This window comes from Mustela nivalis, assembly GCF_964662115.1.
Source record: "Mustela nivalis genome assembly, chromosome: 14".
Classification (NCBI taxonomy): domain Eukaryota; kingdom Metazoa; phylum Chordata; class Mammalia; order Carnivora; family Mustelidae; genus Mustela; species Mustela nivalis.
Genome location: NC_139033.1, coordinates 14894724 through 14919948, shown reverse-complemented (window position 1 = coordinate 14919948; position 25225 = coordinate 14894724). Strand labels below are relative to the sequence as shown.

The 25225-nt window shown below is 50.1% G+C and overlaps 1 protein-coding gene across 2 annotated transcripts in view; it reads right to left on the bottom strand.

Annotated features, from left to right (window-relative positions):
• TMEM132B (transmembrane protein 132B) overlaps window positions 1-25225 on the bottom strand; it is a 353798-nt gene that overhangs the window by 248273 nt on the left and 80300 nt on the right. The window lies entirely within an intron of this gene.

Sequence of the window (25225 nt, the reverse complement as noted above, 5' to 3'; positions counted from 1 at the left end):
GGCTGCTCCCAGTTCCAGAGGCGGGACATGAACGGAGCTCAAGGAGCCTGGGGAGGGGCAGCCAAGGGAAGAACGTGACAGGAGCTGGTGATCTCGTCAGATGTCAGAGAGATGGCCACGGAGGCCTTCAGGTGACTTTGACAGGAGTGGTTCCAGGCAGTGGCAGGGCATAAAGTGAGACTAACGTAGGTTCAAGAGAGAACAAGATCAAAGAAATGAGGGCCGTGAGTAGAGTCAACATTGTCGAGGGACGTCTCCTAGGACATGGAGTCGAGAAATTCGGGCAGCACCTGGTGGGGCATGGGGGCCAGCGGTCTAGGGTATTTTTTTTTTTTTAAGATTTTACTTATTTATTTGACAGAGAGAGACAGCAAGAGAGGGAACACAAGCAGGGGGAGTGGGAGAGGGAGAAGCAGGCTCCCTGCCAAGCAGGAAGCCCGATGTGGGGCTCGATCCAGAACCCTGGGATCGTGACCTGAGCCGAAGGCAGGCGCTTAATGACTGAGCCACCCAGGCGCCCCTCAGGTATTTTGTTAAAATGGACTGTGTCCATTTTACTACTACTGGGAGTCAATAACACAGGAGAAAGAACTCATGAGAAGAATCGCCAGATAATGTGGGAGGGAACAGAAGCCAATTCACGAGCCGTGCCGGACCTCTCCCTGCCTTTGCGAGTCGGCCCCTGGAAGACCTCATCCCTGCCCCTTCCCAGGCTCGAATTCCCGAAAGCACACCGCCGCTGTGAGGCACCGTCACTCTGATCACCTAGTGCCCATGACCAACTGGCCGCTAGACATGGTGAACGTCACCTTTGAGCAGCTCAATTCTCAATTCCACTCATCTTGCTGTACAGAAGCGAGGACAGAAACACAACCGCACCATCCTGAGAACCCCGTGCCAAGTGCAACGCACGATGCCCAGTAGCGATGCTCGGCCAGCACAGGTGACCCCCGAGAGGTCCAGCTCTGCTTCTTAAGATGTGGGGGATGGATGGAGTTGGGACAGCAGCAAGCCAGAAGGCTGGCCATTCCCCCACCCCAGGATCTGCATGCAGACGACCCCAGTGGAAGGCCGTCTAGCGACAGTGGCCAACAGAAGTACTCAGAGAGACCGCATCAACCCCTTGGCACATGCCAGGTCTCCTTCTGTGGCAGGAAGACTGAAACAGCAATGCCACCTGCACACCTGCCTCAAGACATGAGCTAATCCCCTTCCACAGAGAGGCAGGTCCCTCCTCCCATCCCCCCCCCCCCCCCCGTGGTGTAAGGACGCTCGCTCCCTTGGCTGAGCAAAGTCGTCCAACCCGACCCAGGCAGGACCGAGGAGGTGACCCAAGTGCTTGTTTCCAGCACAGTGACTTCCAGCCCCATCACCCCCTCCTTGAGACCCTCAAGGTGGTCTACAGCGCAGAGACCAACCTAGGCCATTTCTCCCACGGCTCCTGCTCCCCGCCCCCGGAAGAGCTGATCAACAGTCAGGCCACTCACAAGGACCAGGGAGGACCCAGCACACATTCCCCACAGCAGCTGGTGATCTGTGGGCCTCCTGTGTACAGTTAAGAGATCACCCAGCCCGGACTGCCAGCTTAACGGCTTTCCTCGGCTCCTTTCACTCTGATCCCCGACTTAGCACAAGGACATGGATGAGTTTTGGTGTCCTCCAAACAGCCTGATCCTGATGCATGATTCTTGGCATAACATTAAAGGATTTGCTTGCGAAGACATTTTGCAGCCCACACTCACCTGTATCCTCATTCATTTGACAAACGGTTATGAGCAGCTGCTCGGGATAGGCTCTGTGCCCAGCGCTCAGGACATCGCAGAGAACAAGACCCACACGGTCCCTGCCTCGTAGGGTGGACATTCTCATGGGGGGGACATGGACAGCAAACCACACACATGATAAGTACATTGGGTAGGTTGTCAGAAGGTGACATGAGCGAGGGAGGAAACAGGGCAGCCTCAAGGAGGGTCAGTGCGGCTAAGGGACAGGTCGTGCAACCATGAGAAGAGAGAGGTCATCAAAGACCGTACTGGGTCGGCAGGATCTGAGCAAAGACTGGAAGGGGGTGAGGGAGTTGGCCAAACAAATATCTGGGAAGGGCAGGCCTGGTGGTGGGAACAGCTGGAACAAATGCTTGGAGGTGGGAGGTGCCTCGTGGTTTTGGAAGAAAAGCAAAGAGGTCAGTGTGACCGCGGCAGGAGGGCAGGAGGAGGAGACGGATTCAGAGGACCCGGGCCAGATGGGAAGAAATGGAGCCCACCCTAAGGACTTTCATCTGAGTGGGACGCGCAGTCCTTGTGGGTTCTGAGCAGGAGGAGATGATCTGACTTAGGTGTTAAAAGCCTCCCTGAGTTGGAGTAGCTGTAAATCATACCGTAAACTCAAGGGCAACTACTAAGTAAAGCAAAAACAACAAAAAGGTATAATTGAGATCTAAAGAGAAAAACTGGAGTTATATAAAATGTCCAACTAAGCCAAAAGAAGCAGAAAAGAGTGGAAGACCTAAATAAGCAAACAGAAAGCAAGACGACCAACAGAAGCCAACAATAACAAATATGGAAGATATTACCAACGCTTGGAAGCAACCAAGACGCCCTTCAAAAGGTGAAGGCTAGACACACTGGGGTCCAGCCAGACAAAGCGATACTACCCGTCAATAAAAATGAGCTGTCCAGCCGTGAAGGGACTCGGAGGAAGGTAAACGCACACTGCCCGATGAAAGTGGCCAGTCTAGAAAGGCTACATTCTGCATGACATTCTACTGGACACAGTAAAAAGATCAGCGGCTGCTGGTAGTTTGGAGACACGATTAGGCCGAGCACAGAGGATCTTTAGGGCGAGAAACTGTTCTGTAGGACATTGTCATGGTGAACACGTGACTCGATGCATTTGTCGAACCCACTAAATGCACAGCACAGAGAGCAAACCCTACTACTCCTGTAAACTCGGGCTGTAGTTAACAATAAGGTTTCACCATGGCTTCAAGAGCTGTAAAAAATGTTCTACAAACGCCAGATGTTAATAATGGGGGGGGGGGGGGCACCTGGGTCTGTTAAGGGTCTGTTAAGGGTCTGACTGGTGATTTCGGCCCAGGTCATGATCTCAGGGTTGTGGGATCCCGCCCGGATAGGGCTCCACGCTCAGCAAGGAGTCTGCCTGAGTTTCTCTCTCTCTGCCCCTCCCTCTGCTCATACATACTTGTAATAAATCTTTTAAACAAAAAATAACAAGGGAGGAGGGTATATGGGAGTTCTCTGTGCTCCCTGCTTCCTGTAAACGTAACAGGGCTCTAAAAATATTTAAGTCCGTTCATTTCTTTTACAAAGTTTCCCTCTGGCTGCTAGGTAGAAAACAGATCGGGGGCAACGGAGGAAGCAGGAGGCAGTCGGGGTAGAAATAAACCGATTCTGGATGTATCTCGAAGGCACAGCCAAGAGGGTGTGGGACAAAAGATCAGGAGTCGGAGATGACTGCACAGCTCTGGAGGACAGAGCTGGCACCAACGAAGAGGAGCATGTCAGGGACGGACTGCAGACCAGGAAGCCTGTGCTGCCACAGACAATCTTCTGGGTCTCAACACAGACCCAAGCACATGGCTTTGGCTCCAAAGGCCCCAAGTTAATCCTGCAAAAGCCTGGTGTGAATGCGTATGCTCGGCTGCACTGGAGCTTACGCTGGCTTTTAGATCTACCTTCGGATCAAAACAAGGACCCCAGGACTCCCAAAATCAAATTCTTCCTAGGGTCGGGCAGGGGAGCTACAACAGTGAACCGGGCCAGGAGTGCGGCAAAAGCGAGCGGCAGGGACTGTGGCTAATGGCGGATCTCAGCTTCCCCTCAAGGTGGGGCAGCTCTGTGCCCCAGCCCGTTGTTGCCAAGCGGAAAGACCAGCCCAGGGTGGCTCGCACTCGTGATATTTCAAGAGAAATCCTAGAAATCTGGATTTTTTATTTGATATCTCTCTTATTTTTAAAGTTGGCAACCAGCTCCGTTTTTACTTCTCTATGGGCCAAACAGTAAGCAAGCCAAACCAGTCACATCCGCGAGAGAGACTGGCCACACTCCTACCCGCTGCAACTTCTGTTCGAAAGGCTCTGAAGGTTGTTATGGTTTCGTACCGGAATTACCAAATAGTAAGAGGCTGAGAGAATGACTTTTGAAAATAGTGTAACAAATAAAGCAAAAGTATACACAAAATCCTCTCGGTACCCGATACCGAAACATGTTCATTTAAATCTCCCACAACCAATTAACCCCATTTTACAGATGAAGATGACGACCAGAGATCATCTTCCCAGGGTCGCCCAGCGATCAAGTAGCAAAGCAGGGATCTGAACACTGAAGATCTAGGACTAGGGTCTGCGCCCTTCACCACCGTGGCATACTGCCTTCCAGACGTGGCTGCTGTCTCTAGCTCTATTACACTGGCTCTGTGTGGTACTGAAAAACTAAGTCCAAGCTAGAATTCAAGTCGACCCATGTTTTGCAATATTCTAGGGCAGCACGGTTAACGCGAAGCATTTACTGACCGCATCATTAGTCAGACACCACTCCGAGGGCCGACGTTCAGGAATTACTGTCCGGATACCCATTTGACAGATGGGAAACAGAGGCACAGAGAGGTTAAATAACTCACCCACAATCACACAGCTGGAAAGTGGTAAAGACTGGGAGCCAGGCAGACTGGTTTCACGGCTCAGGGGTAATCTACCCCCGTGCGCTGTCAAACAGCACAGGCCACATGGGGCAAGGGCGAGGGTGGGGGCGGGTCACAAGACCCCGAATGTGGCTGCTACAGCTAAGGGACTGAAAGTTTGATTTTATCCCTTATTTATTTATTTATTTATAAGTAAATTCTATCCCTAACATGGGGCTCGATCTCATGACCCCGTGTATGATCAAGAGTCACATGTTCTACCCACGGAGCCAGCCAGGCGCCCCTCATTTCAATTAATCTCAATCTACAAACCAGTCCTCGATTCGGTCCCTGGACCAAATGGACTATCAATCTACTTTTTTCAACTGTCTATTTTACGAAATCTAAACAGAGAACAGGTATTTCCAAATGAAAACCGAATGTCCAAATTGAGAGGTCCTAGAAATGTAAAACCCTCACCAGAGTACAAACACTAAGTCTGTAAAATATCCCAACAGTATGTTTATATGGATTATATGCTGGAAAAATAACATTTTGGATAGACTGGGTTATTAAAATCTCACCTGACTCTTCTTACTTTTTTAATGCGGCTACAAGAAAACATTAAGTTACACACGCTGCTCTCGGGAGCATTGGATGGCTCCGCTGCGGGTGACTGTATCCGAGCCCAACCACAGGGATCACGGATACTCAGCGCTGACTTCCGAACAGGGCTGAGTGCCTCCCTCGTGCAGGATACCTGGTTTGAGCCCCTCCTCCAGGTAAGTGTGGAAGAAGGCACCATTCGTGTTCCCAATTCACAGAAGGCAAAACTAAAGCTCCATCTTGCCCAAGGCCAAGCCACTGATTCGTGGTGGAGTCAAGTCTCAGAGTCAAATCTGAGCCTTCAGCAGAAGGCAGACCTGCCTCCTACCTTTTGGGCCACATCAGTAACTCCTGTGTCTCTGTTAACAATTGATCCAGGAGAGAAATCTTAAGGAGACATAGACATTAATCGAGTACAGCACCCCTACCCTTGATACCCAAGTCTGTCTGGCTCTAACACACACGCACGCACGCACACAAACATTCAAGCACAAGTGCACACACGAGGCTCGCGAGGGAGACAGCCTCCCCACGTGGCCAACACGTTCTCAGACTCTCTCCTCCGGCAGTCCACCACGGAGGTGTCTGTTCCACCATCTCATTTCCACCTTCCCTTCCAGCTCCCACCCCAAGGGGCTGGATCCCCGCCTGAGTCCCCACACGCCATGCTGGCAGACTTTCCCACGGGGAACCCGGGCTGGGGAATGTGGCCCTGCCTGGAGCCCGGCAGCCTCCCGCCCTGCCCTCCCACTAAGAGTGCCCCCGGGTGACTTATGAGACCAGGCGCAAGATCGCTGTCATAGTGACGGGCTTTTTAAGTTCTTTTTTAACTAACAAGCAACTTTAGCTCTCTTTTGTCATTTCCTTGATTAATTACATTTGACTACGGTTAACTTTGGTTCGCTTCCCTTTTGTGCGATTTTCTTCTGTAGCATTTGCTTATCGTAGAAAAGCTGAAAGTGCCAAAAAGCTCAGGGTGGCCCACACAGCCATAGTCCTACACCCACTGTTCATGTTTTGCATACTTCTTGCTCTTTCTTCTGTAATCAGGTGGCATCTTATTGTATACGCAGTTTTCACCCCGCATTTTCCTCCCACCTAACCACGGAAACACTTTCTCCTGTGATTAAAAATTCCTGATACACGTCATGTAGAAAGACTACCTGATACACTCTTGAACGGCTCTCCCAAAGATTTTCTAAATCTTTCTCTGGCCACAAACCAGATCATGTATATCTTGCACAGCGTGGCTTCTGCGTCAGTGGGGTGGCTACTTGGAAATTCAGGCAAGGGACAAGCTTGCTTGTCAATTTCCACGTTTGAATGGTGGGGAATTTGGGCCCATAATCCCTGTCTCGAAGATTGTGGAAAGGATTAAGAGGTGATATATGGGAAGCCCTTCGTAGAGCCTGTCACATTCCAAACACTCAGTGGCAGTCATAATTATTTTATCAAGGAATCCTATCCCCATCATGGGAAAACTAGGTTGTTTTAAATTTCTTACTATTATTAATAGTACTGTGTATATAGTATTTGATCCATTTTCCACATTTGAGATTATTTCCTTTTGATGGATTCCCAGAATTACTGGGTCAGACAGGACATGGGTTGCAGATCTGTCATTTCTGGCTTGCTTTGTCCAGCAGATACTGCCAGCAGTGCAAGTATGCCGGTTCCAGTTATCTGCTGTGTAAGGAACCAACCCACATTTAGTGGTATAGACTGACACCATCTTATTATAGCTCGTGGGTTCAATGGATCAGGAATTCAGACCAGATACAGAGGAAAGGGGCCGTCAGCTCCATAGAGATAAAGGCATCAGCTGGGACACTTGAATGGCTGGACTGACCCTAAGACTTGGACGTGATTCACCTGGAGACTCTCACTCACATGTCTACACCTGGGCATGGATGGCTAGAAGACGGGTACCAAGAGTACCTGTGTGCAGCCGCTTCACCCGGCTTGGGCTTCCTAACAGCACGGCGTCTAGGCTCAGAGCAAAGGATCCCTCAAGAGAACATTCTAGGAGACCCAAGCACGTGGCCTTTGAGGACCCAGGCTCAGAAGCCACAGTGCCATTCCCACCACACTGCAGAGGTCAGAGCAGTCACAAGTCAGCTCAGACTCAAGAGGAGGAAACACAAACCCCATATCCTGCAGTGGGAGGAATGCCAAAAACTCGTGACCAGTTTTTAAATGGCTGCAACATTTTTTACTGTGGAATGCTCAATAAAGTAATACAAGGGAAATGCCTCTTGTCTATAATAAGGTACGGGGAGGGAACAGGGAGCCTGGCAGATTTGGCCAGCAGTGAGGAACAGACTATACCAAGCCTCCCCACCACCTTCAATTTCTCCCTCTCTCCATCCTAGGGAGATGGCCCAGCAAAGGTCCACAGTGCAGAGCTCCCCACCTCTCAAAATCAAACCCATGCCCTTGGCTTAAGAACCCCCTGGCTGAATTAAATACCTATTGTCCGTGCCCACACTCCCAGCAACCAATCCCCATACATTCGTTAACAACACTTCAGTTTTCCTTTGATTTGCTTGGGCAGGGGAGCCAGACCTGGCTAATCAGCACTGTCTAAACTCTGTTTCCCCTCCAAAATCTATTAAGAGTTAGTCCTGTGGCTTCTACTAAAACGAGTGGAAAATAGAAGCTATCTTCCCATCACCAGCTGTGAGAATGACAATAAGACACTGCTGCAGGCCACTCCTTGAAGAAGCAACTGAGAAGGAGACCAACAGAGAGCTGACAGATGGAAAGAGACCAAATCCAGAAGACCTCATTTGAGCCCCTGGATCCAGCCATGCCTGAAGCGGTCCTTCCCAGATATTACAGTTTTGTGAGCCAATGCTCTTCCCTTAAGACAGTTTGAATTGAGTCTGTCACTTGCCAACCAAAGATTCCTAGCTTTTGGCCAACTTATTTATTTTCTTGACCTTTCTTTTATACCCAACATTAACTAATGCAGGGGGGGGGAAAATCAAATCTTCCCTGGCAGCAGGCCACCAGTTTCAAAACAAGAGAAATGGAAACATTTCACATTTGTTCCAGTTCATAAAACCTTTCAAGCTAATACCTAACATCTCCTTCCCGTAAGCTCTATCACAGAAATTTAAAAAATAAAATGGGGCACAAAAGTGTTTCTAAGCAACAAATTATATAGGTAATGGGGGAGGGGGAGGAGAATTAGAAGGTTTAATCTAGTTAGAAAACGATTTCCATTTCTTCCTGAAGTCGCTACCTGCGTGAAACCTCCACAGGAGAATGAAACAGAGGTGAAGCTATTTTGGTTCTTCTTTGATACAATGAGAATAAACGCACCCTGGAAATATCTGAACAGTGATAACTAGGCATCAGCACACGAGTGACAGTACTCTGATAAAGTGCTTTCTGTAACAGACAACTGTGGCTCTGGGTTGTATTCATTTGCCATTCTTCTTTACAAATTTCCACCAACGTAGCAACTTAAAACCATGCCAGTCTTCCAAGGTCCAGGATTTCAGTTTGGCGGGATGAGAAAGTTCTGGAGCTAGAGGGCGATGATGGCTGCCCAACCATGTCAGTGTGCTCAAGGCCACCAAACCGCACACCTGCAAATGGTCCAAAGTACTGCAATTTTAAAATGCACATTTATTTTACACCTTCTGCAGGTCAGAGATCTGGGCGCGGCACGTCTGGGTTCTCTCCTTGGGCTCTGACAAGGATAGAATCAAGATGTCAGCTGGCTTTGTCCTCTTCTGGAACTCGGGGTCTTTCCCAAGATCCTGCGCAGGTTGCTGGCAGGGTCCTGTTCCTTATGGTTTTAGGACTCAGGTCCCTGCTTCCTCACTGGCTGGCGGGGAGCCGGGGGCTGCTCTGGGCTCTGTGAGGCCAGCTGTGTTGCTCGCCACATGCCGTCTACACCTTCCAACCGGCAACGGAGAATCTCCCGCATGGAAAATCCCTCTAACGGCTCCGATGTCTCCAACTTCTCAGTGTCTCACCTCCACACCTTGATTTAAAGGGTTCACTCTTTAGAGTTACCTGGGTGGCTCCGTTGGTTGAGCAATCTGACTCTTAGTCTTGACTCAGGTCATGATCTTGGGTTTGTGAGGTTGTGATCTTGAGCCCTCAACGAGCTCCGTGCTCAGTGCTGCTTAAGGCTCTCCCTTCCTCTGCTCCTCCCTGCTGCAAGCGCGCACTCTCTCTTTCTCTAAAATAAATAAATCTTCTAAATAAATAAATAGACAAATCAATAAAGGGTTCACTCTTTAGATCATGCCCACCCCATAACCACTCTTTGTAGAGCCAACTGGGCCATAGGACATAACCCAACCTCAGGAACAACATAGCCACAGCCCTACACCAGGGAGTGGGAAAGGCTGGAGACCAGCTTCAGTTCTGTTGACCACACGTGCCCCAAAGCCATCCCCTTGAAACCTATATTCTCCAGAGAAGTTCTTAGACTTGACCACAAGGAGACGTGCAGGAGCCCAAGTTGCAGGATTGCTCACGGGAGCAGAAAAGAGCCAACAGCCGAAATGCCCCTGCACAGGATGGCCAAGCAGGGGCCACACAGCAGGGAAACTAAGCGTCGGCAACGTTTGTCCGCATGGGCCACTCCTCTAAACATGCTCCAGAAGGACGTGTGTAGTCAGATGCTGTTTATGTAGTTTACAAACATGCACAGTGGTGTCTGCCGTCCATCCTCACATGTGAGGGTAGCAAACTTCAGAGAAAAGTGCTAAACCAGGCAGGGAAGTCCTCTGGGGTTGGGGAAGGAAATGATATCTGGGCGGAGGGTGTAGAATCACCTGCCATCACCGCCGTGTTTTATGCCCCCGGTCAGCTGGTGGGTGCCTGCTGCTCACTAAACCAGTCTCTGCATCTCCCTCTATGCCTGGGAGATTCCCTGATGTCTAAGGTGGTCCAGTTTCATAAATCAGGAAGAGCAGAAAATTGAAAATGAAACTCTAGCACTGCCTGCCTTTCAAAGGCTTCTGCATTTGGGAGGTTCTGATGCGTAATGAGCTACTCGAATGAATGACAGCCCAATGCCAGCCAAGACCCATGACGGCTTTCGTTTTGTCTCATTTGTTTTGGATTTTAAAACACCGATTTTGTGGATTCTTTGTGGAGTGCATCCCTGATTTAAGGGGGACATAAAGCACGATGGATTATAAGCGGGGAGGCGGGATTGACGCATGCCCAGATCCGTCAACAGCATGACTAGCAGGTGCATTTTTCCAAGAGCCTTGGGGATATTCTCAAGGTGACAAGCTTTAGAAACCTTCCTTCATCCGTCCCGAAGCAGTGCAGTCTGATGGTTGTACCCAGGCACCCTGAGGCCACCTGGGTTTGGATCCACACTTGGCACTTCCTAACTGTGTGACCTTGATCAACTTCCTTCAGCTCTCTGAGCCTTGGATTCTCTGTCTGCAAAATGTCACTGCTTTGATGAAAGTCACTGCTTTGCAGGGCTGCTCTGGCTTGAACATGTGCACCCAGAAGGGGCCGGCCTGTGGCAGACATGGGGGAGAGCGAGCTACTGTCATTACCGTCCAAGTTTCCTTATAAAATAGTATGGTCCTCAAAAAATGATTGAGGCAATGGATGCCAGATCTAGGATCCTTGGGCTCAAAGTGGCCCGGGGCCAGTAACCTGCCCTCTGGAGCCTCAGTTACTCTCCCCTGTAGAATGGGGATGGTGATCACAGTGGGCAGGATTGTGAGGGCACAATAAATTAACACAAGGGAAGCCCAGACAAGGGTGCCTGGTGGCTCCACTTTGGGGAGGTAAGCTCTATCCTCATTTCAGAAAGAGGAAATAAGAAACCCCTCGAAGGATCTGGTTGTCACGTGTGTCTTTGGGGTTGTTTATTCTACAAAGATAGTATACAAATGCTTCAGGTTCAGAGTGAGAGTCGAGCAGGTGGAAGGAAGGTAGAGACTGCTAAGCCAAGAGTGCAGGAAACATTACCCACAGAACGTTCCAGATCAAGCTGCACAAAGTTTGAACAAATTCTCTCCAGAACAGACAAGGTGCTGGGAACTGCCTAACTCCCGGCCACAAGGTTTAAGATGCTCGGCGTGGCCCACCTGCCAACTCCAAGCAAGTCTCCCTCGCAAACTTCCTGTGCACTCTGAGCAGTGCCACCGGCCCTTTGAGAAAGCCAGGGCCTACCCGGCCACCTGCCATCAGCAGCCTGGGGCAGCCTTATAAAGCTAACTCTCACTCCACCACCCTCTGCGAGGAAGGCCCGCCCCTAGGACAGTCGGTCTCAAAGGGAGTAACATCCCCCCAGCGGGAACTGGCAACGTCAGGATCCCCGCTTGGCTGTCACAGCACAGCAGGAGGAGGCTACTGGCTTCCGATGCGCAGAGTCCAGGAATGCTGCTAAAACACCCTCCGGTGCCCAGGACAGCCCATACAACAGAGAATCACCCTGCCCCAGGGATGCTGAGAGACCCAGAATGCTAAAACTACAGTCACGGACACTGTCTTAGGTGTGGTGTTCAAGGATATAGATAAAGCATCATCTGTAATAACAAGCTGAGAACAACTAAAGTAACCGACAAGGGAGGACTAGTTACACAAACAATAAAGAATATGATTAATCAATTCAGAAACTCCAAGAATTAATTAATCAATCAATTAATTAATTATTGATTAATTATTAATTAACTAATTAATGATGCTCTGCCTCTGCAATGAAATGCTGGGAACTCTTTCCAAGAAGCCCTACGTGCTAGTGCAAAAGGATCTAAAAAGGGAGAAGATCTTGTAAAAAAGCAAAATACATGATGGTTTGAAAAATATAATCTGTACTATTTTTTTGGAAGAGAAGGTGCTCATAGATGCACTTATTCCGGTTTATACTTTCAGTTTTTTCTAGAAGGAATCCTCTAAAACTATAAAAGGGGTTGGTTACCTGTGGGAAGAGGATACAGGGAGGGCAGACGGTTAACTTCACAACCCAGGTGTTTCCGTCACTCACACTCCTTATCCTTCTACTAATATAACTTGCATTTTCTGTTTAAATGTCAAAACAGGAGAAATTATCTCTTGGGGTTATCTGGGCAGGGAGATTAAGGCCCTGTTGTTTTCTTCTGAGTATCAATCTACATGGTGGTTTGGTGGTTTTTTTTTTTTTCCAGATTTTATTTACTACGTGTGTTTTAAAAGCCTGAAAAATGGTTCACATACAGCTACATAGGTACTAGACAATGAAATAATTAAGATCAGTAAGTGGACTGTGGTAGACCAAAGGTGCCCATGAAGGTGTCCATGTCCTAATCCCCCAAAACCTCAGAATATGTGACTTTTTATGGCAGTGCGAGATTTGCAGACGTAATTAAATTAAATTAAGAATTTTCAGATGAGTTTATCCTGGATTATCCCACGCCGCCTGTAATCACAGGGGTCCCTATAAGAGGGAGACGGGAGGGTCTGAGTCAGTAAAGATGTGAGGATGGAGGGGAGGGTGAGGCGTGGCGGCAGGGAGGAGCATGCGCACACGGGCCGGCTCTGCAAATCCCTCCCTGCAGGCCTTGAGGCCGAAGGGGCCCGTGAGCCCAGGAACGGCGGTAGGAAAGCTGGAGTAAGCAAGGGGATGGATTCTTTCCTAGATCTTCCAAGAGAAGCCAGCCCCACGGACCCCTTGATTTTAGCCCAGGAAAACGGACGTGAAGCTTCTGACCCCCAGAACTGTAAGACAACCCATCTGTGTTGTCTGAAGCCACCAAATCCGTGGCCGTCCACTGCAGTAGCGATAGAAAACGAACACGTGTGCAAAAGCACTCAGATTATTTTCCCGCCAAAAGGTGCTTCTGCCAAACACCTCACTTCATCCTTAAAGAAACCTGGGCTCCTCGGAGTCCCAGCCAGCACTGGGGCTCAGTCCTCTGATACGGACTGGCACAGAGACAGAAAAAGCCTGTATATGCAGAGTATGGGTTCTGGAGGCAGCCCGCCAGGACTGAAATGCTGGCTCGGTCCCTTCTTGGCCATGTGATCTTGAGCGAGTTAATTAACCTCTCTGTGCCTCTCTTTTCTCCTCCAGAAATGAGCGTAGTAATACTACCCACCTCAGAAGCCCATGGAGAGAATGAAGCAAGTCATACCCATTAGATTCCGGCCCTAAATCGGTCTCAATAAAAGTGTGTATCATTACTACAATTAATTTCAGGTAATGCAGCGGTTAGCATGGTTTTTCCCTCATGACCGCTATTCAATAAAAAGATGCAGAGTGGAGCGCTCTTGCCATAAGCACAGGGTTTTCAGGAGCAGTGAGTGCCCCAAGACTCTCCTTCCTGGATCCTCATGCCAAGCCTCCTCCACCTCCCTAGACCCCTCCCAATAGCTAGTGAAGGCCTGGCCGGGCTTCTGACCTCAGCTGCTGTGCAGACACACACAGTTGGCTTCTCGCCCTTCTGGCTCCTTCTTCTGGTTCATTGCAGTGAACATCTGCCCCCCCACCCCCGGGAGTGTACCGCCCTTCTTCAGGAATACAATTCAAGGGGCGCCTGGGTGGCTCAGTGAGTTAAAGCCTCTGCCTTCAGTCCAAGTCATGATTCCAGGGTCCTGGGATCGAGCCCCGCATTGGGCTCTCTGCTCAGCGGGGAGCCTGCTTCCCTCTCTCTCTCTCTCTGCCTGCCTCTCTGCCTACTTGTGATCTCTCTCTCTGTCAAATAAATAAATAAATAAATAAGAATAAAATTCAAGAATTCTTCAAATAGAGACCCTTTGCTTCAAGGAATCCCCAGCCCGACACCCACCCCACATCCAGGCTTAGCCCCTGTGGTTTCTCCGGAGCAGAACGCCAGCCCCCAGCCTGGCCAATCAGCGTGTTCCGCCAGCTCCAGCTAAGGGGATTGGCCAGAAATTGTCAGAGCTCACAAATTGGTCCAATGAGATCTGACCCTGAGACTTTTCCTGTTAAAGGAAGGAGGGTTTGGGGGTTTTTTCACCTCCACCTGGGATAATTTAAACCTTTGACTGATGGGGGTGGAGCATCTTGGGGAATGTCCATACCATGAGGCTGGGATTTCCCTGTTTTCTTCCAGCACCTAGGACATCTGGTACCTTGTAGTTTTGCAGTTAACACTACTGAATAAAAGTGTCACAAGTCCTTATTTCTGAGGATGAAGTCAACATAAGCAAAGCAAGTCTGAGAGATCAGTCCCAAATGGTCTGCACACCTGGATTTAGCGGTGCCTGAACACCAACCCCCTGGACATTGTAGCTGCACTGGTCAATAAGTTGCCCGATGTGCTCCCACGTGTATTAATAAAACACATGTACAAGGACCCTGCAGCACAGTGTATAATAGAAAACGCACACAATGGAGACCACCTAAGTGTCTCAATCACCTGGGGGCTGAATTATGGTGAATCCACACAGTGAAATGCAACACCGTGGTTCAAAAGAGGGAGGCGACCCTCCGCGACCTGGTGTGGGACAGGCTCAAAGATACGAGGAACAGAAACACAGAGCTACACGTACGTGTGCATGCCACAGGGAGGGAGAGGAGGTGCGCTCGTTCTGAGGTCTAGAGTCAGCCCCCTGGTAACAAGTCTTTGCTGCTGCAGCTCCGTTCTTACAACAGAGCCTGGAACACAGAAGGTTCTCAATAAATAACTGAAAAAGTGAATGAACCACCAAACATATGTTTCCTCACATACGCATGGAAAAGTCTCAGAAAGAATCCATAATACTCTGATAATACTTGCCGCCTCTGAGGAGGAGACCAGGAAGCCTGGGGAACAGAGATGGGGGCGAGAGAGACCTAATTTTCAACATCTGCCTTTCGAATTTTGAACCATGGACACGTACATCTAGTCAGAAAAATCAACTAAGTAAATAACAAGACAAAATGCCATCTCTTCGTAGAAGGAAAAAATCTCATCTCTCCCTAGAAATCGACGTCCCCTAGGAAACGGGGTTGTTAGCCAAGCTTGGGAGGAGGCTGGGACAGTGCAGGTGGGGAAGGCAAGCCACAGTCACGGGATGGCAGTTCAGGACCAATCCTGGCTTCCGACTCGCCGGGAGCTGGTCAGAGGCTAAATTATTGCATTCGACACATTACCTCGCCCTCCTTTGCTGGGAACTTATGCTCGGATTTGGCCCTATCAATGCTTCATTATGGAGACTGACACTCACGGTAATTACGTGTTTCCTCGGCCAGATTATTCATTCCCAGCATCTTCCTGGTTTTTATCACTCCTGTTCCTTTATCAAGGACAGCCGAGCATCTGCCAGTAACGCTCGAACGAGAGTCAGTTCGTAGCAGGAAGAGAAGACAAACCCTGGTAACTCTGGTTTTCTCACTTAATTTTCATGAGTTGGAAATATCTTTCCGGAATATGATACATATTCAACGAGTTGAAATAAATACTAATTTTGACTGCTGAAGCTCAAAATTTTGGCCGAAATATGATCAGGAGGTTTTGCTGCTAAAACAGTACCTGCGTTAAGAAAACCTAATATACGGGAATCCAAAAATCACAAAGCAGAACAGTTTGGTGACTCTGAATTTTACAAAAGGATTCGTCAAACAAGTCTTTAATTGGCAAGTCCCCTGGGACTTCTAAAAGGGGGCTCATGGTAAAGCTAATCAAACTGAAATTACACACAGTTGTTTGGTAACACAGCTGCTGCCTAAAGTCGGGAACCACAGTGCCAGGGGCTCCCCTGGACTTCGGCTTTTTCACAAGTCAACAGAATATCCTCTTTCTCCCACACCAAGCCCTCCACACATCCAGGCTGCACCAGCTGGACTCCCAGTGATGCCCAATCAATCCTTGTAGGGCCAGCCGCATAAAAGATGTTGGTTGTCCTCGAACAGAGCACGCAGAGAGACAGGAGGAGTAGGCATGGCTGATACCACATAGCAAGCACTTACTGTGTGCCCAGAAGTGAGAAGGCACCAAACACACTGTGTCCCACTGAATGCTCCCCATGACTCTAGTGAGATTAGAAGAGGAGTCTGAGGCTGAGAGAGGTCAAGGAACTTACCTACAGACAGCCCTAAAGGGGCAGGGCTGAGAGTCCTAGCCAGAATCCCTGACTGCCCAAACTCTGGGCCCCTAAATAGTATACTTCCATCCTCTGCCAACTAAGTCATCCTGAAGAGGGAGAGCTGGGGTCACGGGGCCGGGGCTAAGGGCAGAAGGGAGGAGGAGTGGACAGCATGGCTGCTCCTGGGAGCTTATTGGTCAAGAGGGGTCAGCCGCATTCACACAGCAAGGACACCACTGCCTACGTGGGAGGCTGTTAGGGCATGTGCATACGGACCAGGGGAGAGGTGGTGAGTGTTACAAGAATTCAGAAAAAAACGACATCCCTTGGTCCTGGAATGGCCAGAGCAGCGGTGGGTGGGAAGAGCTTCCCAGGGGAGGGGTCTGAGCTGATCCCTGAAGTACAGGACACAGCCGGATGACATGAGGAATGAACAGAGAGTGCTGCAGGCCTGAGAAGGCAGGGGCACCAGGGCACAGAGGAAAGTAACGCACAGCTTGTTTAGGGGGCAGTGAGTGGACCACTGACCGATGTGGAGCCAGGGAGGGGTGGAAGGAGCTGGTAAGGATGAGGCTCAGATCGCAAGACAGGGCTAAACCAGGGATGGCCAGTGTGGGGCACACACAGCACCACCTCCCACGTCCATAAGAGACACCAGTAACAGCGTTGCACTCTTTCTCAGTGAGCTTCAGAATCCTTCTTAACACAGGCTCCAGGAAGCTCATTACTGAGGTTCAGAGTTTGCACTGGAGATGGAATCCCTTTGACATCACCCTAATCAAAGACAGGGAAGCGCATGCACATTATAGAGGACCTACTGTGTGCCAGATTCAAGGCTTCGTCATTACTGAGTATCATCCTACCAATAGGCATATGTAGTTAGGAGGATTAGGCTCAAGGAGCTTCTGTTCAAATACAGAAAGCAATGGAAAAAGTGGATTCAAAGTCTTGAGTGTCTGATGGCAGAGCCTGGTTCTTCCCACCACACCCTGGGGCGTCACCTTCTTCCCCGACCCCAACCCCGAGTCTGAATTTTAATTCTATGGGGAAACATTTCAATACCTATTCTACCACCTTACCAGCCATCCCCTATTAAAAGCAAAACACAGGTGCCTCCCTCATCACCCACCCGCCCCTGCCCTGTCTGCATTCCTTCTTCCCACCCACTCTCTCATTTGCCTATTTCAAGCAAACGTCCCCCCTTTTCCCTCTGTGTGCGCTGGCCTCCTTGGGGAAGGGGTTGGCCCCCCAATGAGGGGGGTGTGCCCCACATCCAGGAGCTGCTGGGGGTGCCCTGCTGGGGCACTTTCTCTCCCCTTTCCACCCCCAAGGTTCATTGTGGCGATAATTCTTCAGTGTTCCCTTACAGAGAACTTCATGTCGCTCTCTAATTGAATTGTTGTCATGGAAATCACTTTCTTTTGCTCTCCAAGGACTTAACTATCTGGCCCCCTGTTTTCTCACTTCTGCCTTTGGCAATAACCAGCTCCCTCCTACCCCTCTGCTCCCAACTCTGGCTCTTCCTTCAATGAGCAATCTTCCCCCAACGCTGGTGTCCGTGGGAAAGGTGTTCTAATCCCCAACGTAGTACTCCATGTGCTGTCGTCACTAAATGGTTCTACTTCGGGCCTTGGGGTCTGTGGGAGGGACTCACTTCTTGGATCCCTTGTGTGTGGGCAGAGTCATGGGCCTCTCTGGCCAACGGGGTACAGCGGTCCCTGCCGGCCCGGAAGAGCCGAGGCCAAGGATGTCCCAGAGCAGAAGCCCCAGCCAGCCTCGGAGGGACACAGAGACCCAGCAAGGAATAGACGTTGTCATTTTACGCCACTGAAATTTTGAGATGATTTATCACTGAGACACACCCCCTCACCACCCGTTACGTAAGTATTGGTGAGTGATATCATCACTGATACTTTTCATCATTATCATTAACCTCAAGGCAGGCACACTCTCCATTTTTTTTTTTTTAAAACTCTGAACTTGAGTTCACAATGAGTCATCCTATCTGGGGTTCCCTATGACCACTCAAACAGTTGGTGATTGACAAGAAGCACTCACAGGACTCAGCGTGTCCTTGCACTTAACAGCCACGGTTTACTACACAACAGGATCCGCGGGGGAAAGACGCGGGCAGGGTCTGTAGACACTTCCTCACCGCTCTCCCTCCCATGAACTTCACACAGACCTCACTCTTCTGTAGCCACAACAAGGCAGCATTACCCCTGTGATGCTTTGCCCAGGGTAGCCCGCTCGAGACCCAGGCCCCAAGACTTTTGCTGGGAACTGGTCTTGTAGGCACTCTGCCTAGCGTGTGTCCAAATTCCGGATACTCAGAAGGGAAGTGAGTGTCCACCACAACCCCCACTGTTTGCATAGGATCATGAAGCTCGCTCAACACTTAGGGAACAGCTCCAGTGCCAAGTACCCTGACGCCAACCAACAGGCCAACTCGCAAGCAGCCCTTTCTCAGTACAAACAGCCTCAGCCTGCAGTGTCGACCCTTTTCTGCACACAGCCACACACTCTAACCAGCCACACAGCCTGGAATGGACCTAACCGGCCTTGTACGGATGGATGGAGCCGGCCAACCAAGATGAGGATCCCGGAGGCCAGAAGGATACGGGATCAGCTGACCTAGCCCTTACCTTCTAATCGAAGGAAGGCAGGGACAGCATGCCCAAATATCCCCACCGCCCGTGACCCGCATCTACGCCCAGCATGACTCTCCCTCCTGGTGGTGAGACAGGCTGTAGCCGTCTGCCCCGTGCTCTGCTGGTGGCGGCCGATCATGCCGGAGCAGACGTGGCCAACCCCATCTTCCATCCTTGGGCTAGAGCCAACCCGGGCAGAGCTGTCCCTTCTTAGAAGGCCTTCAGAGAGGACCACTCAGAAGTTCCTCAGCTACTCTTTCTAGGATTTGCTACCTTAACAACAAAAGCTTCCTTCCTACACCCAAACCAGTCCTTTTCGCTGTTAGCTCTGTCTTCTCTGGTGTGAACAGGGAGAATCACAGCCTGAAATCTGGCAAGATCTGGACAGAGTAACCGCAGAGTCTACTGGCTCTCTACAGTCTGGGCTAACTAACCCCAATCTGCGCCCCTCCCTTCACACTCCCAGAAAGGAAGTTCAACACCCAAGTGTGGGGCTCCTAGCCAGGCCTGCCTAGTTCATATAAATTTAAAACAGAACTGCCCAAATACCCATTAGGAAAGAATCAGTTCGATAAGTCATGGTACATTTAAAAAATGACATGGAAAGATGTCCTTGATGGACAGATACGTTTTTCTTGAAACTAAAACCAACATGGCGCATAGCCTGGAGTCCAAAGAAGATGCATCATTATGTTGCGCCCCGAAACCGACGGAACACCGTGCATCCACTAGACCTAAATGTTCATCACTTTTTAATAAAATTTTAATAATAAAAGCCAGCATGAGTTAGTTGCCCTCACTTAAAGACAGGGGAAACTCTCACAAGGATTGGTTTTTCTTGATTCTCTAGAAGAAGGCTCAGCAGCCTCTTTCCATGAAGAGCTAGAGAATAAATCCTCCGCCTCAAAGGCCACGTGGCCTCTGCTGTTGTTACTCGCTTGTGCTGCGGGCGTGTGAATGCAGGGCTAGACCGTCTATGAGCAAGTAGTCGTGGCGGGTTTCCAGGAAAAAGTCATCACCACGGGCTGCACTTGACCCATGGGCTAGAGTCTGCCAAGCCCTGTTCCAGAAGCTAGAAAGCCAGCAACGGGCCACTGTCGCAAAAGTGGGGACCACAGACTCAGAGGCCTCAGGGCCTTGAAGGGATACCCAACAGGAGAAGCCGGCTTGTTGGCAGCCAACTGGGAGTGGTGGTGACTGGGGTGAACGGAAGGCATCTACACGGTTCCCATCTCAGGACGTCGGCTCTATGGGTGCAGAGCTGATCTTTTTAGAGATGCCAGAAATCCCACTTTTTACACGAAATCTCTTGTTTTCAAATTAGTCCAATTTGTTTAAACCACAGGATTGCCTTCCTAGGGCAGCCATAAAAGTTTACCACAAACTGGGTGCCTTAAAACAACCAGCATTTATTTGTTCACGGTTCTAGAAGTCCAAAAGCAAGATGTCGGTGAGGCCTTCTCTCTCCGAAGGCTCCGGGGAAGAATCTGGGTCGTGCCTTTCTCTTGTCCCTGGTGTTGTCAGTCCTCGGTGCTCCTTGGCTATAGCCACGATCATTCCAGTCAGTCTGGGTCTCCTGCTTCACACGACTTCCTCCCTGGCTTCTCTCATCATCTTAGAAGGAGCCCAGTCATATGGATTAGGGCCACTTTAATAACAGCATGTTAGCCTGACTACGTTTGAAAAAATCCCAGTTCCAAAGATCACATGAGTAGGTACCAGGGAATAGGGCTTGGATGTATCTTTTTGGGGGACGTAATTCAACCCAAAATCCAGCTCAGGGTCCTCCAGTTTGCAGCCTCTGCATGAGACGTTCATGGGGTAAGCTGGTATGGTGAAAGATGGCTGCACCGCTGCCTGCTTCTCACCAGCCCAATCCCCGGGTCAGTCTTCTTTCCAGATTTAAACACCACACGAGCCTTCTGGAAGGCAAGCCGACGTCCCCAGCTCGCAGCTCTCTGACAGCCGTTCCCGCGCCAGCTGTCAGGGGAGATGCCAGCGCTTCTGTTGATTTGACTGACAGCTGCACCAAGGGTCAGGTCAAGGCCAAGGACAAAGCAAGCACTGCTTAACAGACAGGCAGCCCCCAAAGGCAGGAGCGACTCCCACCCATACAAACAGTCTCTCAAGGTTTCTCGACTGAGAAAAAACATCTCATTCCCAGCTCCTGTCCAGCCAGTCAGCCTTGACAAACACCCGGAAGAGCCTTGAGACGCCCAGAAACAAGCCGAGCCCAGGGCCAGCTCATCAGAGATCCCATCTATGATCATTAGAAGAAAGTCTGGGACAAGGAGTTCATTTCACCTGATGGTTTCGTTCTAATTAGCCAAATGCCCACAATGACTGTGTGCGAAGCCAGCCACGGTGATCAGACCCGCAGTGTGATTCTGGGAGAATGCACCATGGTGGTGACAGCTGCTGCCACCAGCTGGAGTCGTCTGACCCCAGCGAGGTCAGAACAGAAGCCAGAGCAGTCACACTTCTAAGAATGAGGTTTCTTCTATTTTCCTGTATCTTTTATTCAAACATCCAATGGATGCAAACTCCGCATTCAAATAAAGGAATGAATGAATAAAAGTCACCACCAGCCCCGATCTCTTACCTCATTTCCATTGCATTAATGGCCAGAGTCAGGACCCCGTGGATACTGAAAGGACAGCTTTCCATTTCATTAATATTTATCTTTTAAAAAATTTCCCAGCCAATGGTTTTCATGGGTGCAAAATAAGAGAACTATAATAACCACCAAAGCTAGAGGGGCAGGACACGCTTGACTTAACAGTGCAGATTCCTGACAGCTCTCTGGACATCTGTGCAACTCCTACTCAACCTTCAAAACCCACTTCATCTGGGAAAACTTACCCAACTTCTCCAGGCAAAGAAAGTCTCCTTAAGAATCTGGATATTCCTCCTGTCCCATGTCACAGCACCTTACTCCGGTTTATTTCTTCCATTTCTTCTGGAATGCACATCCCTGACAAGGGCAAGGACTCGGGTTTCTTTATCTTTGACTACTTGGCTACCATCACCTGGCACCCAGTGGACTCTGCCAAACATTTCCAGAATGAGCCTTGACGAAACATTGCGTGAGGTTCTAAGGGACGTGTCACGGTGAAGAACAGAAAACGTAGGAAGATCTCAAATAAAGGAAGCAAGAACAGTTCACAAAGAGCTAACATAGTCGGATTAAAAGGGTGGGTATAGGGCAGATCCACAAACCAATCCTCTGAATGCAGCCTGCAGGGTAACTCTGTGGCAGGAGTGAAGACCCTGGCTAAAGATGCAGGTCAGCGAGGTCGGAGACAGGTGAAAGTTTAAGTGATAAGGGAGAGCGTCCTTAGTTGTGTGTGGCAGTCTTCAGGACATCTATGACATGACCTACAGTAAGAATTATATATTTTGTCTTCGTCCCCCTTTCTGACCCAGAGCTCCTACAGCCCCTGGGATTACCTGAGGTCTAAGAGTAGTAGGCAAGAGTCTGGGACCAGCCCCTTTCAGCCACACCTGAGTTCTTGTTAATGAGATGGTTTTTGGAAAGCCCTAGCACAACCACTGGGCAGGGGGTGATTGCCAGGGGAACCAACCAAGGGATTAGAGGGTTGGATCTTCCAGCCCCATCCCAGACCCCCAGAGAGGAGAGAGGGGCTGGAGGTTGAATTCATCTCTAGTGGCCAAGGATTTAATCTGTGCCTTCCATAATGAAGCCTCCATAAAACCCCAAAAGGACAGGGTTGAAGAGCCACCAGGCTGATGAACCCTGGAGGAGCCAGGAGGGGGGTGGCACACCCAGAGAGGGCCGGGAAGCGCCGCACCTCTCCCCACAGCCCTCGCCCTCTGCTTCTCTCCCATCCGGCTGCTCCTGAGCTGCTCTCCGTTTATAACCGGAAAGCTAATCAACAAACTGGTTCCCGGCATTTCACGAGCCGTTCGAGCCAACAGGAAACCCAAGGAGGGGGTCGTGGGAACCCTCCAATCCACAGCCAGGCGGTCGGTCGGAAGCACAGGGGACAATCCGGACTGGTGACTGGACCGGAAATGGGGGCCGTCTAGTGGGACCGAGGCCTTAACCTGTGGGATCCGATGCTAAGGGCAGGTAGACAGGGTCGGAATGGAGTTCAAGTGCGGGATACCCGGCCAGCGCCAGAGAGTCGGTTCGTGGGATAAAGTCAGGTGTCAGAAGCGCTCTGGAAGCCGAGTATGGGGGAGAAGAAACACGGGAGTTTTTCCTTCTCGGCGCCCCTAAGTGCACCCCCCCAACCCATGTTTTTGGCCAACTAAGACAGACAAAGAAGTACCGCTAGTGAGAACCACACAAGTCTGTTACTATAAAGGTAACACTGGAGAACTCTGGTCTCCTGTTTACAGGAAAGCAAACGTCCTCATCTGAACCCCAGAGCTGGGCAAGCTAGCAACAGCCCCAGACAACACTAGAGATGTAAATGTGCACTGACATACCATTTTGCACCCATCAGACTGGTAAAAATTGCACAGTCTGGCGCCGAGCGTTGCCAAGGACACAGAGCCACCGGAACACCTCCACGCCGGCGGTGGGGGCACAAACCTGTACCACCACTTTGGAAAACAGTCTGGCGTCACCTCTTTGAGTGGAAGATACACTGAACCCACGCGTCAGTGATTCTAGACACACAGCCGAGAGAGGGCACGCACGTGTGCCTCAGGATACACGCGCGGAAATGGGCAGAGCGAAAAGCAAGAGACCATGCAAGCGTCGGCCGACAGTAAAACAGACCAATTATGATACGTTTACGGCGGCGGAATAGTATACGGCCGTGGACACGGAGGGACCGCTGCCACACACAGCGACGCGGGTGAGCTCCCAGGTGCAAGGCCGAGTGGGAAAGAGAAGTGACACAAAGGAAGACTTGGGGCACCACCCCAGAGAGAGGAACCAAAACAGTGTATTATCTAGGGATGGAAACAGAGAACAGCAAGGGAAGGAGGAACTCCAGTCTGGGAGGAACACACAGGGGGCTGACAAGGACAGCCGACAGGCAATCTCTCATCCAACCTTGAACATGCTTCTGAGAGTGAAAGGGATATAATTAAGGATTTTGCTAAGACTAGAAAACGCTGAGGCTGTCTGGGGATCTCAAGACACAGTGTCGTCCCTTGCAAGTCACCCCTTTACCCTATGGGGTAGGTACCTGTACGTCCGTAGCGCAGTTGTAGTCTTACAAATAATTTATACACACGATTTTGTATGTATTCAAGTGCATTAGGAAATACACACACACACGCGCACATGTGCGCGCACAAACTGGCACCAAGAACGACATCTCCCCAAATGTTCTATGGCAGAGAGCATCTCCTGATGAAGTCGCTAGTGACCCTTCTGACCCTCAGCATCTGGCTGCATTTGAGCTAAGAGTGACACTCAAATGCAAACAGATGAGCCACACTCTGTTCAGGACACTCTGGAAATAGAAACGCCAACATCTGTAGCAGGGACGGGTAATGACCCGCCAGGCAAGGCCACGACGTTAAATTAATCCTTAATGTGTTTGAGGGCTTTTCTCCTTTCATTGGGTCATTTAATAATGCGACGAATGACTTCTTCCCTCAGCCTTCAGCTCCCCCATCGCCATGGAGACGATTGTGAATCAGCTATCATAAATAAAAATAATCCAACTGCACACACCCGCACCACATGCCACTTGGCTGTGGTGCCAGCTCGATTTTATTTTTTTCATGCCCAGAACTCACGGGAGCTCAAGGAACATGGGATGCCTCCAGAGGGATGGATGCTATCTGGTGCCTGTCTAAAGACAGGCGTAGGTCCCTTGGGCGGGCCTTCCTGTCACCAACCACTGGACCACAGGGGGACCACTGAATGGGAACATCCATCCGGGGAGCAGAGAAGCCGGATTCATCAATAACTGTGCTATGGAAACAAACTGCTCCCACGCGCCTAGGTGACTCAGTGGGTTAAGCCTCTGCCTTCGGCTCAGGTCATGATCCCAGGGTGCTGGGATCGAGCCCCACATCGGGCTCCCTGCTTGTTGGGAAGCCTGCTTCTCCCTCTCCCTCTGCCTTCTGCTCTGCCTACTTGTGCTATTTCCCTGTCAAATAAATAAAATCTTAAAAACAAACAAACAAACAAAACACTTGAAATAAACTGCTCCCGTGCCCCTACACAATCCCCCAAAAGGATCCAAGAAGACTCCCCACCAACATACCACTCTCTTTTGGCTTGGCATCCAACATCCTCCCAAATCTGCCCTCACTGGCCCTTACCAAGGTCCCTCCACTGTGGTAGAGGGCTGTTTACCTATGGTTTCAGGAACAGGGAATCCACAGTTAGAAAG